The sequence below is a fragment of the Myotis daubentonii genome, chromosome 3 (genome assembly GCF_963259705.1).
Source record: "Myotis daubentonii chromosome 3, mMyoDau2.1, whole genome shotgun sequence".
NCBI lineage: Eukaryota > Metazoa > Chordata > Mammalia > Chiroptera > Vespertilionidae > Myotis > Myotis daubentonii.
Window position 1 is genome coordinate 171,171,144 of NC_081842.1, and position 15,899 is coordinate 171,187,042.

At 48.0% G+C, this 15,899-nt stretch overlaps 1 long non-coding RNA gene across 1 annotated transcript; it reads left to right on the forward strand.

Annotated features, from left to right (window-relative positions):
* The first annotated feature begins 1,149 nt into the window (after nucleotides 1–1,149).
* LOC132230961 (uncharacterized) lies at nucleotides 1,150–4,880 on the forward strand. Its single transcript, XR_009451959.1, has 3 exons — nucleotides 1,150–1,315; nucleotides 2,155–2,437; nucleotides 3,474–4,880. It is a non-coding gene; the product is annotated as an uncharacterized LOC132230961 (long non-coding RNA).
* The last annotated feature ends 11,019 nt before the right edge of the window (nucleotides 4,881–15,899 follow it).

Consider the following 15,899-nt stretch of genomic DNA (forward strand, 5'->3'; position numbering starts at 1 on the left):
CTCCAAAATGAAGAGTGGCCTAAGAAAGAGGAAAACATGTGGCCCAGAAGTAAGAAGTTCCAGCCTGAGAGAGAGAGGTGCAAGAAAGGCCCAGGCTGACGGGGACGGGTCCCGCGACGACAGCTGGACACCAGGCCCAGATGCCACCTGTCCAGGTCAGAGCCAGTGGGAAGGCCCAAAGAGGTTGCTCTGAAAAGATGAAATTGATAACATGCCAAGTGTGTTTGAAAATATTTAGAAAACATTTTACGCAACTGCAGACAGGTTTGAGGTTGAATGAGAGATAAGTACCCAGAAAATCAAGCATGCTTAAAACATAAGAAGATACTTCCAGGGGAAATAAAAAATAATTATGCAGGAAAATAATGCTAGATGGCACAGCTGTGAAAACACTGACAGGGCATAGATGGGAGAACAGGGGAAATGTGTCTGTAAGAGTGTTGTAGGTGGGGTGGTGAGTCGATGGCAACGCTAAATCCTCATGTTCTAATGGTGGGCCGCCAATAGATAATGCCTAAAACCGAGAAATCTCAAAGTAGCAGGATAAGCATGTTATGGAGAGATATGCAAGTGAGTAACAAAAAAGTCTGCTCACATGTTACAAGGGGTTCCAAGTCTGGACCTTGGGAAATTGCATCATGTGGGGTTGGGGAAAGAGTGGGGAGCAGGGAGGTAACTAGCATCCTTTGTGTCAAAGCACGCAGTACTTTCTGACTCTCCATGCACATATCACTTTGATCATCATAAATCTAAACTTAAAATAATAGCGACACAAGAACAGGGAGTGCTGACATTCCCGGCTGTGTTTGTGACCAAACACAAAAGCCATGTGCACATCACATGAAGATTTTTTGGAAAAGAGCTGCCATCACATGGTGGGCCAGGCTGGCTGGCCTTCATATTATGTCTCAGATTTGCGAAGTTGACTTGTTGGTAAAAACATCATTTGCTTAAAAATGGGAGTCTCCCCTGCAACCCCCCAAGGTTGTTGACTGGGTCAGACAAGAAAAGGCACGTTCTCAGCAGAGAGCTCTGTAAATCTGGCACGTGGCCCTCTGCTCCCCACCCTCTGTTGTAAGTGTATAATGATCTCCAGCGGGGCGGGGCTTCCTCTCTCTGCTTCCCCTTCTACCGCTGCCTTAGTCATCTCTGGCTGCCGGAAGAGAATACTGTCGACTGGTTCGCTTCAACACATCTTTCCCACAGCTCTGGAGCCTGGAAGTAAGGGACCAGGGTTTGGTCTGGTTCTTGGTGAAGGCTCTCTTCCTGGTTTATAGCTAGCAAGCCATCTTCTCATTGTCTGGTTACGTAGCAGGTGTAGGTGTGTGTGTGTGTGTGTGTGTGTGTGTGTGTGTAGGAGGGAGGTTGAGGGAAGGGGAGGAGAGGGATGGGGGAGGAGGAAGGAGGAAAGAAGGGAGATGGAGGGAGAGAAATAAAGGAAGCTCTCTTGTGTCTCTTCTTATAAGGGCACTAATCTTATCATGAGGACTCTTCTCTCATGATCTAATTACCTCCCAAAGGCCTCATCTGCAACAACTACCACACTGGGGACTAGAGTTTCAACATATGAATTTGAGGGGCGGCGGGCGGTTTACAAACATTCAGTCCATAGGAATCACCATCCTCGCTGGATGGCTGGGTTGTCAGATGTGGTAGTGAGTCATCTGGGACCATGCCAGCAGGAGCCACACCTGATGGTGAAGCAACAAGACAGCAGGAGATGTGACCTGCTGTCTATCCCCCAACTTCTAGTTTATTCAATGAGAAAGAAATATACTTCTGCTGTGGCCGGTTTGGCTCAGTGGATAGAGCGTCGGCCCTTGGACTGAAGGATCATGGGTTTGATTCTGGTCAAGGGCATGTACCTCGGTTTCAGGCTCGATCCCCAGCCCCAGTCAGGGCGCATGTGGAAGTCAACCAGTGGATGTGTCTCTCTCACATTCATGTTTCTTTCTCTCTGTCTCTCCCCATCCCTTCTACACTCTCTAAGAAGCAATGGGAAAATATCCTCAGGAGAGGATTAACAAAAAAGAGAAATATACTTCTATCTTGTTTGAGCTCCAAGCCGCCATATAATATTCCAATGCCCCTCTTAATCTCATTAATATGCTGAAGTAGTAGTTCTAATAATAACAATTATTATGGTGTGCTAAGGAGGGACACCTGTCTCCAACCTGAGGAACTGAAGTCCCGACACATATGCAAGGCTGAAGGCACCATTGGGCACCCAGGCAAAGCGAAGGCTGGATGTTCTGGGCACAGAGAACAGCATAGACACCAGCACTGAAGATGCAGACACAGGGCTGGGCAGAGACACCAGCACTGAAGATGCAGGCACAGGGCTGGGGGACAGAAAGAAGTTGAGGAGGGAGCGGGAGAAGGAAGTCGCAGAAGTGAGGCCAGTGAAGTGAGCGATGTAAAGGCCTCGCAGACCACAGTAAGGAGTTCGGATTTTCATTCCAGGGCAATGGGGAACGACTAAAGGAAAGATGATTTTTAACTGATGGTATTTGTGGTGTGGAGAATGATTGGAGATCAGAAAGAATGGAGTCAAGGAGACCTGTGAGGAGGCAGTCTCAGTAATCTGAGCAAGAAACAAAAGGGGGCCCTAGCCGGTTTGGCTCAGTAGATAGAGTGTCAACTTTTGGACTAAAGGGTCCCAGGTTCAATTCCGGTCAAGGGCACATGCCCAAGTTGTAGGCTCGATCCCCAGTGGGGAGCGTGCAGGAGTCAGCCAATCAATGCTTCTCTCTCATCATTGATGTTTCTATCTCTCTCTCCCTCTCCCTCCCTTTCTGAAATTAATAAAAATACATGTTAAAAAAAAAATAAAAGGGGCCTGGACTATGGCAGGGGCAGTGGGGATGGAGACAAGATGACAGATTTGAGCAGACTTAAATGACAGGAGGTGGGATCAGCTGATTCAACATGAAGGCAGAGGGAGAAGAGAGTTGAGAGTTAGGCCCAGGGTTCTGGCTATGAGCCTGGAAGGAGGACCGGGCCAGCCATGAAGGCAGGGAAGGGGAGGAAGAGAGGGTTTGAGGAAGAACCTGGAAGATGCTGACCTCAGTCCAGACATGCTCAGTGGAGCATGCTCAGTGGAGGAGCCTGAGAAACATCCAAATGCTGCAGGTCAGGGCGCAGCTAGATACTCAAGATCATGGCGGAGGCTGCCGTGGATTCATGCTCCATCTGGGTTTAGTCTTTTCGAGCATTTTTAACAAATGGACCAGGCCCACTTCTGAATGGTTACTTTCGGTTGGTGATGGGGTAATCGCCATGTACAGCAGAGGAAACTGAGGCCCAGAAAGACCCAAAACCCTCACTCCACAAACTAGAGGCTTAGTTCCTTGGTTTTCTTTTCTTAAAATTTAAATCTACATCAAACAATTACACTCAACCCTGGATCTTTGCAGAACTGCTCCTCTGTACCCTGAGTGCATCCTCTAAGTCAGCCACTTACTCACCAACAGCAGCTGAGGACCCAGAAGCTGTGCCTGGACGGGCCTAGGAGCTGCGAATTCAAAAGATGAACAAGGCAAAGTCCCACGTGAACGACTTCTTTTACTGGACGGGCTAGTCTGATTGGGGAAGACGAACCGCCACCTAAAGCGAATGATAAATACTACAATGAAAACAAAGCGAGTACGATCGAGAGTGACAGGGAGACACTTTAAACTGGATGACCCAGAAAGCCTATCTGAGGGTGTGTTGTGAATAACCAGAGGCGGCCATGCAAAAATCTCCAGGAGAAGAACATGCTAGGAGGGAGGGACCTGCCGGTGCAAAGGCCAAAAGGTGAGGTTGAGCTGAGTGTGGAGGTGGTGAGAAGCCCGTGTGGCCGGAGTGGGGTGCACAGAGAGCCGCAGGAGAGGGGCTCAGGGAAGGGGGTGCAGCCAGAGCAGGGCGTCTTGCAGGTCAGAGCTCGGTTTTACCCTAAGCACCATGGGAAGTCATCAGAGGCTTCAGCAGCACAGTCACCGCGGTGCCTGTTGACATGACCAGCGTCTCTGGCTGCTGCCTGGAGGGCAGATCTGGGCCAGGGGAGCCGGCAGGAAGCCGGGATGAAGAACACAGCTCCTTCCCGCTCTAACCCCACCTGTGCTGTCTTTCTTTGCAGTCTCCAATTCCTCGTGACAACCCTGAGAGGTAGGAGTTAATACGCCCAGATGTCAATGAGGGTCCTATTTGTATACTTTCCACAAAGCCCACCACAGTATGGGGCTTGCAGCTGTCCCTTTAATAATATTTGATGTTTGATTAATAAGTTAAACAACCCATTGATTCCATGTCTTCAAAGAATCGGACAAATCAATTAAAAGGCCTAAAAACAAAGGCCAGACGGAGCAGCTGTTGGCCGGCCATGGTCAGTTGCTTGACCGAGAAGGCCTGTCAAGCCCAATTAATGGGGCAAAGCCAAGAGTTCCCAACGACTCAGAGTCCCCACCGGCCATGGCTCTCTGTCGCCAGTGTTCAGCTGCGTCTCTGTGCTTTCAGGAATCTAATGGAAATTAAAACACCCTTTTCCAAACCTAGTTATTTTCAAGTGTTCAGTGTTTGTTGCATGAGGTTGGATGTGGACCAGAAGGGCACATCACACTTTATATGCTTCCTCCCGGATTCACTCCTTGACGCAGGCCCTTAGGGCTTTCATCCCAAACGGCCTGAATCACCCAGAAGCCCGGGAAAGGTGTGGTCATACTTCCTGTCCTAGCTCCTCGGTTCCTGGGCCAGGCGGAGACATGGGCACCCACCACCAATCACTGCTACGCTCGCATAAAAGGCTCAGAGTGCCAGAGCCGCCTGGCCCCCGCAGCGCCTTCTGGGGAACCCCCACCCAGCCTGTTGAACGAGTATAAGATGCCATGGCCTGATGGTCCAGGATGAACCCCGACCCAAAGGGTTTCCTACATGGAATGGCCTTGATGTTGCAACTCAGCATGAACAGATGAGTGCAGTCAAATTTCTCCCCTGAGATTTGGAACTAGAAGCAGAGGCTGATAGTCTAAAGTGGGCCCTGGGCAAGGCGACGAGGCAAAGTGGAGCTAGTAACTGTGGTGGGCCATGTGTGGAGGGTGCAGAGGATGGGGCGGGGGTGGGAGAGAGAGCAAAAGAGTGAAAGACAGAGAGAGAGAGACAAAGAGAGAGAGAAGCAAAGTCTAGAACCATGCTGTATAATGCAGTAGCCACATGTGACCATTTAATTCTATTTAAATAACTTAATCAACTGATTGATTTAAGTTACCCTGTTTAAATTCGAGTTCTTTTATTTGGATAACATTAGAAATTACCATTTCAGCTCCTCAGCTGTGCGACACAGTTACGGAGCATTTCCTTCACCACAGCCAGTCCCAGCGGACAGCGTGGGTCTAGGAGACCCGCTGGGGGAGAGAGTCAGGAGTCTTAGCTCCAGGGTTCAATGCCTGATTCCAAGTCACTGAAGTTCAACTGCCCATACCTCCTGCCCCATATGCCATGAGGTATGTGCATCCTTATAATTTGCATTCACCACCTTACTTCTCCCATCACTGCCTTTTTCTAGAGCTAGAGTGGATTTTAGTTCTTATTTTAGCTTTTTCTATTCAAAAGAATTTGAACTAAGAACATACATTGAGCCCAGCCAGCGTGGCTCAGTAGTTGAGCATCGACCTCTGAACCAGGAGGTCACAATTCAATTCCTGGTCAGGGCACATGCCCGGGTTGCAGGCTCGATCCCCAGTGTGGGGTGTGCAGAAGGCAGCCAATCAGTGATTCTCTCTCATCATTAATGTTTCTATCTCCCTCTCCCTTCCTCTCTGAAATCAATAAAAATATGTATTTTTTAAAAAAGAACATACATTGACTGATATTAATAATAAAAATAATAACTACTACAATTTATTGAGCGCTTATGTGTCTGAACACTGTGCCTTGGCATTTTACATGCATGTTTTTATTTATTCCTCACAGGAAACTCATAATATAAAGTTTGACAGCTGAAGACACATTTGGCAACTGAAGACACAGAGAGGTTAAGCAAGTTGTCCCAGGTCACAAAGCTGGTGGGTGGTAAAGTGGGAATGGAATTCGTCTTTCCTCTTCAATGACTGATGCATAGAAACTTGGCCTGGCTTTTAGGCATGCATGAGGCTGTGCAGAGTGGCAGATACCCTGCGCTGGGGCACGGTAAGGAGGAACTAGAGGCCTGAAACTTCCTTAGAGATCTCCGACTCTGGGACACCTTCTTAGGACAGCTGGTCCGGTTCCAATCACCACTCTGCTCAGTGCTTTTCTCTCCACTAAAGAGCAGGAAGCTTGACAAGTGACAGGCCTTGGGCACAGGCCGACCCTGTTGAGAAATAGCCCGTCAGGAGCAAAAACTGCATGTCCTGTGAACTCGGGGACCTGCCAGCAAAATCCCCTGATGCCGGAACTTTGGTTAGAGAGCCTAAGTGGTGTGCTGACTGGCACTCGACGCCAAGTTTGTGGGGGGCGGGGAGTCAGCACATACTTCTCCGCTGAACTCCATTTCCCATTCGGTTTGGCAGCTTGTTTTTTGTGAAATAAGGCCAATCCAAGAACTCCATGTCAACATCGCTTCTTTTACGGGAACCACAAATGCAGCCTCCTGGGACCTGGCTCAATCTCTGGGCAGACAGCAGAAACAAGTCCTTTTGACTTTGAAATCCTAACAGCCTTCCCAGAGCTACCTACTTCCTTGCTTTCTCTCCTCCTCTCCCCGCTCCTCTCTGAGGAAGAAAATAAGGGCCAAAGTTTGTGGGCTGCAGCACCCCAAGATTTACTGTTGGCAGGGAAAGCTCCAGAGCTGGCCAGGCTGAGGGGGTTCTCTGGACCCGCCGTTGGCTTTCCCTTTCCTGTGCTTCCAGGGCCTGAGGTTCCTTCCTGCCTGCCTGTCTCCCTCCGGGACCAGCTGGATGAGTAGGCACGGCCTGGCCCCATCCCCTCATCTCCCTGCCACAGCTGCCCTGGCGCTGGGACTCCAGGGGGGTGCAAAAGGTGCTGTGGCATCCAAAATCCTTTCCCATCAGTGACGAAAAGCTGACATGCATGCGTCAAATCTTCCGCAGTTCTTCAGAATCGCTCTGTTTTGGGGAGAGGGGCCCTGTTTAGCTGCTCAACACTTGAGATCTGCCCTGACCAGTTTGGTTCAGTGGATAGAGTGTCGGCCTGTGGACTGAAGGGTCCCAGGTTCGATTCCAGTCAAGGGCATGGCATGTACCTTGGTTGTAGGCACATCCCTGGTGGGGAGTGTGCAGGAGGTGGTTGATTGATGTTTCTCTCTCATCGATGTTTCTAAATCTCTATCCCTCTCCCTTCCTCTCTGTAAAAAATCAATAAAATATATTTAAAAACAAACAAATAACACTAGAGATCCCAGCAGGGGTGGCGATGGGGGTGAGGGTGGGAGGACAGGAGGCATGTTTTGAGAAAGAGAATAATAATGGTTAGCGACCAGTTACAAGCGGATTTGTGGGCAAGAGGTATGTACTGATGGGGCGTGTGAGCAGCGGGGTTTGCAGGTCCAGGTCCTCAGCCTGAGAGAGATGAGAGAGGCTTTACATGGCCTGTCCCCTGGGGCATGGGATGGCCTGGCTCGGGGTCACCTTTCTCCAGGAAGGCTTCTGCAACCCCTGAGCTGCCGGAGCACGGACATGTGATCCTCCGTGTGTCCCGTCACCATCCTGCGCTTCTCTCCTTGGTGGCTCTGACCACCCAGGCACTGCCTCCTCACTTCCCGTCCTTCCCACCTAGACTGTCCTCCTCCCTGCGGGCTCCTGTGCACCCAGCACCCTGCGTGTACATCGCGGAGGCTAGCCAACACCTCCACTGTGTGGAGTGAATGAACGAGCGCTGGCTGATCCTTGCAGGAGCCGGCGAGGGGCTGGTGGGCTATCGGGACTCTTCACTAAAGTTGAGGCTCCGATCAGGGACAGCGTAGGAGTTGGGAGTGGGCCTGGAGTGCGAGTCTGGCTCCAGCGCTTACTGGCTGTGTGCTTGGGCACGCTGTTCGACCCCTCTGCGCCTCCTCTGCTTCTGGTATGAAACAGAGATAAGAATACCTATCTCATGTTTTTTGTAAGAAAGAAATGAGTTCATGTATGTGAAGCCCTTAGACAGTCTGATACAGTGTAAGCTCTTCATAAATGTCAGCTTAGGAACTGTGTAGAAACACTAGGAGAGTCAGCTCCAAGCTGTCAGCATGTGCTGCTGACTTCTGTTCACACCTCACTTCCTGTTGCTCTAAAGTGCTGGCCCCTTCGTGCCTCAGGGCCTTTGCGCCTCTCTTTTCCTTGCCTGGCATGGCGTCCCCAGGTATTCACGTGGCTTCCTCCCTGACTGCATGTAGGAAGCATAACTTCCTCAGACACCTTCCCTGTAGGCCCTGCCTGAGAGAGCACGCCCTGCCCGGCTCGGGGTTCATCATGACGCACTTACAGTAGAGAGCCAGATGCAGAGCGTGTACATCCCTTTATCTGAGTTTTGTCATGTCCACAGTAACAAGCCATCTCCCTAAAGACAGGACCTTCGTTTTACTCGCTACATCACTAGGGTCTGCCACTTAGCAGGTGCTTACATATAGGTGTAGACAGATAGATGGATGGATGGTTGGATGGATCGACGGAGGGGCAGGCAGACAGATGGATCCACTGGCCTCTTCTGGAAGACTTCTGTGTGTACTTTCCCCAGCCTTCCACTCCTTACTCTCCCAATCACACACCCTCATGTGCAGCTCTTCCTCCAACTCCCACACTCAATGCCCAAACTTGCTCTCTGGGTCCCTTTCCCCTCAGATGGCTGAGTTTGCCAAAGCCGTGCACTGCTCAGGAGGCGGGGTTCCAACAAAAGCAGGGGGATTTGCTGACTAGTCCAGAAAGATCAGCTGCCAGTGTCAGCTGTTGAGAAACACAGTGAACAAGACAGACAGTCCAGTGGGAGAGACAGATGAATAGAGAGACGATGACATCGGCATTGGAGCTGGGTCAGAGAGAAGCCAGGGAGAGGCCCGAGGAGGGTCCGTAACCCACACAGGGGGCAGGATCCCCAGTAGGCCCCAAGGAGGCTCCATCACAGACCCTCATCCTAAATAGAGCGTGTGCGGATGACACATGGCGAGGCTGCCTGATTTATCCCGGGCTGGAAAAGCACCTGGAGCGCCCGAGTCCTATGAAAACGAAAGCTTTTTATCAGTCACAGCAGCTCGGATTTGATATCATCAGAGAAATATTTTCAAGGCTGCGGGGAAGGGCAGGCAGTGTGATTAGCAGTGAGTAGAGAAACTCCTGTGTTTAAAGGTGGAGAGAAGTTGGGCTCCAGATGCTGTGGGCCCCGAATTGGGAGGAGGGGTGACTCTTACATTTCTGGCTGGGAAGGGAAAGTCCCACCAATCTTGTTCAACTGTAAGTCCCATTCTCAAAGACCGTGTTTCTAAAATGTAAGTTTTACAGTCCCAGAAGACTCCCGCTGGTCAGATTTCTTGATGTGATTTTCAAGATAATTTTCAAAATGAGAGTGTTATGGATTGAGTTGAGCCCGCTCCAAAACCCACATGTTGAAGTTCTAACCTGCAGGACTTTGGAATGTGACCTTGTTAGGAGATAAGGTCTTTACAGGGGTAATCGAGTCAAAGTGAGGTCAAGAGGGTGGGCCCTAATTCAGTATGACTAGTGTCCTTCCAAGAAGGGGAAATTTGGACCCGGACAGGCACAGAGGGACGGCAATGGGAAGAGACAGAAAGCCGTCTGCAAGTCAAGGGAAGAGGCCAGGGAACAGATCCCTCCGCATGGCCCTCCTGGGGAGCCAGTGCTGCAACACCATTGATTTTGAACTCCCAGCCTCCAGAACTGTGAGACAATACATGTCTGTTGTATAAGCCACCAGCCTGTGTTGCTTTGTTCCAGCACCCCTAAGAAACCAATGAAGAAAGAAACAGGAACTCTTCTTTAGACCAAGAACAAAGGACCGCATCCAGGTCTTTCCTCGTCATTGGTGAATTCAAGTATTTCCCAGGACAGCTTAGTCTCTCTGTGTATATTTATATGTATGATGGGTACAAGACAGAGAGTAACCAAGACACTCAAATGCTTTTTTAAAACATATTTTTATTGATTTCAGAGAGGTAGGGAGAGGGAGTGAGAGATAGAAACATCAATGATGAGAGAGAACCATTGATCAGCTGCCTCCTGCATGCCCCACACTGGGGACCAAGCCTCAAACCGGGCATGTGCCCTGACCAGGAATTGAACCGTGACCTCTTGGTTCATAGGTCGATGCTCAACCACTGAAACACACTGACCGGGCCGACATTCAAATTCTTGAAGAGTGTTAAGCACATAGATTTCAGTTTAGGTTAAATATTTATTGATCCTATCATGTGCTAGGCACTGGGGTGGAGACCTAGAAAGTACAATCCCTGCTTTCAAGGAACTCACAATCAGGTAGGAAAAGCATGAGTGTGTAATTAATTACACCTCAGAGAATTGAGCACAATAATTGAAAGGCATATAGAATGGCCCAGCCGGTGTGGCTCAGTGGTTGAGCATTGACCTATAAACCAGGAAGTCATGGTTTGATTCCCAGTCAGGGCACATGCCCGGGTTGTGGGCTCGATCCCCAATAGGGGGCGTGCAGGAGGCAGTGGATCAATGATTCTCTCTCATCATTGATGTTTCTAGCTCTCTCTTCCTCTCCCTTCCTCTCTCTGAAATCAATACAAACCTATTTTAAAGGCATATGGAGTTCAAAGGTAACACGAGGAAGAAGTGACATCTCAGGGAAAGGGGGCCATTCAGAGAGGCTTCTCAGAGGAGGGTCTGAGCCGAGTTAAACCTGCAATCTTCTCCTCGAGGTGACAAATCAGTGAGACCTGCAAACCTACAAGTCAGTGAAGCAGGTGGCACTTACGCATTCCATCTGAGTATGGTTTCGCGGCAGAAAAATAACTTGTGGGTCATTGCAGCATTCTTTAAATAACAAAAAAAAATCAGAAGCATCCCAAATCTTTATTAATAGACAGTGTTAAGTAAATGATGGTCTGTTCACACAATGGTCACAGCCAGGGGAAATTATATTCCATCATGGAACAATCTCCAAGGGATATTGTTAAGTGAACAAACTAGCATACTGCACATAGCATGACACCATTTCTGTTGTAAACGGAAAGATATAAAAATAGTTACTTATATTTATGAATGCATAGAAAGATCTCTGAGAGAATAGGCAAAAACTGATAATATTAGTTGTCTGGAGAGATGGAGGAGCAAAGTCAGGGGGAGAGGGAGAAGGAGAGGGAGAGGGAGAGGGAGAGAGAGAGAGAGAATTCATTTAATCTTTTACAACAAAGAAAAAGTTTGTAAGGCAAAAACAAACAACTTTTAAAAATATCAAATGGCTAGTCCACCTCTCTGGGAGGGGCCCTGAGCCCTGTGCCTGACCTGACTGTTGAAGAACTCATCTCCCAGAGAACTCGCTTCCCACTCTTCCTCGTGCTGTCCACCTGCCAACGTGGCCCGGCCCCAGCCCCCACAGGCAGCTGCCTGCTGTTTGCTCTGCGAGATTTGTAGCTAAGACCTTTGCATTCTATGGCAGGCAGACTTGACTTGAAATCTCAAACTTTTCACTTACTGGCTGTGTGACCTTGACAAAAGTACCCTTATCCTCTGAGCCTCCGTTCTCCCACCACAGGGTGATGGTGAGAGTTCACTAAGACAATGCCCGTTAAAGCCTTAAAAAATCACAGCTTGAAAAGAGATAAACAACAGGAATCTGCTGTTGGCTATGTTCAACTTATCCCCATTGGCATCAGCCCAGCCTCAGGTTACCCTTACCTGTGCCAGCTGAACTGTCTACCTCATCTTAAGTGACTGGACTTCCCCAGTTTTAGTGAAAAGTTATATGAACTCAAACCAAAAGGAAAACAACAATGGAATTTGAAGATTTGATAAGGAGTTCTCATTTTCAATAAATCATAAATCTCACCTTCTCCCTGTGTCCTCTCCATGCCCCCCGCCCCCAAACACACACACACACACACACCTGAAAGCCACAAAAAGGCTGGGCAGACCTGTTCCCAAGGGAAGAAAACCCAATATGACACTATCCAAATGTGCAAATTTGCCATGTCTTTTATCCGAGCATTCATCAAGAAGCTTCTTTAAAATAATGCTTGACCTAAAATAGTCACCATGTATTTATAGAATAAATGCAATTCCCTACATATTCACTCAGTCATCGTGTTATTAGAAATACTAGCACAGTGGATTCATCATTTCCAGCTCCCCAGCATCTGAGGCTGCTGCCTGTTTTAGGGATTTCTCTCATCCCTTGAGTTCTGGGAAGAAGCAGGGACCGTTTCCCCTCCACAGAAGCCAAGAGAAAGGAGGTGTGTGTGTGTGTGTGTGTGTGTGTGTGTGTGTGTGTGTGTGTGTTTTCATCTCATTCCCTGGCAGCCAGGGCTCCAGCCTAGATGCTGGGCTCAGCCATTTGGATGCCTCCACCCGGAACTTTATATCTGGAGCAAGTGGTACGAAGACAGGAGGGTGGCCCGAGATGATCACAGGCACAGGATTTGGTGTCTGGCAGCAGCAGCACCAGCCACAGGTGGTAACCAGACATTCCCTGGGGCAGAGCTGGGGCTGACTTCTCAGCTGCCCAGTCTACCTTGGCTCCTGCCCATTTCCCACACCTGGTTCTCTAGCCTTCCTGTTGATTCTGTGAACCATCCAATATCCTTTCAATAATTTCCTGTTCTTAAGTTTACCAGAGTTGGTGCCTACTTATTTGTAACCATGAACCTTGACTGAAACTAATCACTATAAATTACTGAGCAGCAATGAGCTAGGAATCATTCTAAACTCTTTACATGGAGTATCTCACTTAACCTTCATGAGAATGGAGCCTGTTATGCCCATTTGACAGATGAGAACATTGAGGCTTGCTGAGGTTAAGTAGCTTGCTCAAGATAAACAGCTACAAAAGAAGCAGAGTCAGGATTCAAATCCAGATCCATCTGACTCCGAGGTCCTCCTTCTAATCAAGTCCCCAAGTATTTGTGGATTGGTTTACTACTTATTCAAAGTGCCTTGGACCTTGTCTCATGTAATCCTCACAAGCCCTTGAGGTTGAAACTTTTTTAAAAATATGTTTTTATTGGTTTTTTAGACAGAGAGAGAGAGAGAGAGACAGAGAGAGAGAGAGAGAGAGAGAGAGAGAGAGAGAGAGAGAGAAACATCAATGGAAAAGAAACATCGGTCGGCTGCATCCTGCACACCCCCTCCTGACCAGGAATTGAACCAGTGACTTCTTGGTTCATGGGTTGACATTCACCCACTGAACCACACCGGCCTGGCAAGATTGAAACTTTTAATCCCTATTTTACAAATGAGAAGACTGAGACGAATGTCTCAAATTGCTCAAATGTCTATCATCGGTCTTAAAACTGCACATACCCTTCGATCTGACAATTCCAGGCAATTCTGGGCATTTATCCTAAGGAAATAATCAGAAGTATGATCAAAGACTGTTGATTGGATTGTATTTTTTTTTTCAGGGAAAAATTAGACACCAACCTTATGTTCAACAGTCAGGAAACAGCCAAGTTAGGGCATATCTTATGATGGAATATTATGTGGTCATTAAAAACCAGGCTGTAGCAGCAGGTCAGAGATTGCTTGGCCAAGGGGTAATGTGGGGGCTGACTTCAAAAGAGTATTCAGGCCCTGGCTGGTTTTGCTCAGGGGATAGAGCATCAGCCTGTGGACTGAAGGGTCCCAGGTTCAATTCCAGTCTAGGGTACATGCTCCGATTTCAGGCTCAGTCCCCAGTAGGGGGCATGCAGGAGGCAGCCGATCAATGATTCCCTCTCATCATTGATGTTTCTATCTCTCTCTCCCTCTCCCTTCCTATCTGAAATCAATACAAAAAAAAATTTTTTTAAAAAGAGTATTCAGGAACTTTGGAAAATGATGGAAATGTTCTAACTTGATTGTGGTAATGGTTACATGAGTACGCACAGTTGCTAAAACTTATCAAACCATACACTTAAAATGGGTGCATTTATTATGCCTCAAAATATTTTTAAAACCTCATTTAGAAAAGATTTTTATCAAAGACAGTATTCATAAATATTAAGTGAAAAAGTTTACAAAACAATATTTACAATACATTTATTTCCATATGTGTTACATTCATAAAGAAGGGATAAGAAGGAAATATACCAAAATAGTGGTTTATTGTTGGGTGATGGGACCTTCTTTAGACTTTTTTGCATTCTTTAATGATCAGAAGAAAAGAACACTAAAAATGTTAAGGACCTATGTCACACAAATATTAAACAAGAGAGAGGAAGCTAAAAATGAGGGCTTGGCAGCCAAGTTAACTGTACCTTCTCCCGTGCCTCCGAGTTTCTACCCTGGACCAGGACTTGCCGTATTGCACGCTTTGGAAAATTGCCTTTAATACATGTTCTTGCCTGCTAGGAACTTGAACTCGACACGGAAGGATACGGAGGGTGTGATTGCATCTGGTTAGGGAAACCAAGAGAGGCTTCACGGAGGTGGATTCTATAATGAGCCAAGAAGGAAGATGGGCCCACATCACGCAAGGACTGGGGAAGGAGGGTCAGAGTGGCCTGTCTGTGAGAACAGTCTTCAGTGCAGACTGGGGGAGTTATGTGGAAGGTGCTGCTGGGTGGTGAGGCTACAGGCACCTTAGTGGGTGGGGGAGACCTTGAATGAGACCTGAGCCGTTGGGCCCAACAAACCCCTTTACAGGACAGAGGCACCCACAGCTCGGGGCTGCATAATCCCCGTTCCCAATAGAGATGCTCTGAGTTATGACATAAATATAGGAAAATATACAACATGGTACTAAAATATCTGATTTAGGGCCACTTTGGGGGACACAGAGGATGGATGTGCTTATACCACAACTAATCCAGACCTTCAGAAAAACATCTAGAGGTAGGTGTTACTCAGCCACCTCTCCCCCACACACCATGGGGACCCCAAGGCAGCATCAGGGGCTCCCTGGTATAAAGGGAGAGTACCCACATGTGCTGAGCATGACTAAGTGCCAAGCAGTGTGCTCCGGGGAATGGCACAGAGCATAAGGTCAGTAAATCGCTGTGAAATTAATTATGGATACTATTCCATCTTTAAAAGAAATGGAAGAGCAGAGAGAGGTCTGTGTATTTTAGAGCATGGATGCTGGAACCAGAGAGCTTGGCTCTGAACCCGGGTTTGCCATGTCCTGGCTGTGTGGCCTTGGGAAAGTGACTGAACCTCTCTGTGCTTTGGTTTCCTGTATCTATTAAATGAAATCATGAGAATGTGTGCCTCCCAGGGTTGTGGTGAGGATTAAATGTGGACTCAGACAATCGGGGTTGGAATCCTGGCTCCATCATTCATCAGCTGAGTGACCTAAGAACAGTCACTTGCTGTCTCTGAGTTTTAGTGTCTTAATCTGTAAAATGAGGGTAAAAATACCCTATTCACTGGGTTGTTGTGGGACCAAAGGAGCTAATATATGAGAGACACCAGAAGATCAGTTAAGATCCAGTCTCTCTTTCTCCCTCTCCCTGTCCTCTGGCCCACCAGATTGAAGAGTTCTTTAATACCTCTATAGTGAGGGACAGGTTATAACTGGAGATAGAGAACTAATCAAATTAAATCATTGGGAGAGTTTAAAATTATCTTCTCCTTTGTTTGTTTTTTGTTTTTCTCTTGGCAGTGGGAGGAGGGTGTTGAGTATGAAGGGTGTGAAAGGCTTTGGGGAAGGGTGTGGGGAGAACTACAGGGAAAAGCCCCAGAAAGGGTGAGAAAGACGCTGAGGACATTAGGTATGGCCAGTCCCAAGCAGGGTACCAGCCCTCCTTTGGTAGAAAGGGAGGGTCCCAGCATGTG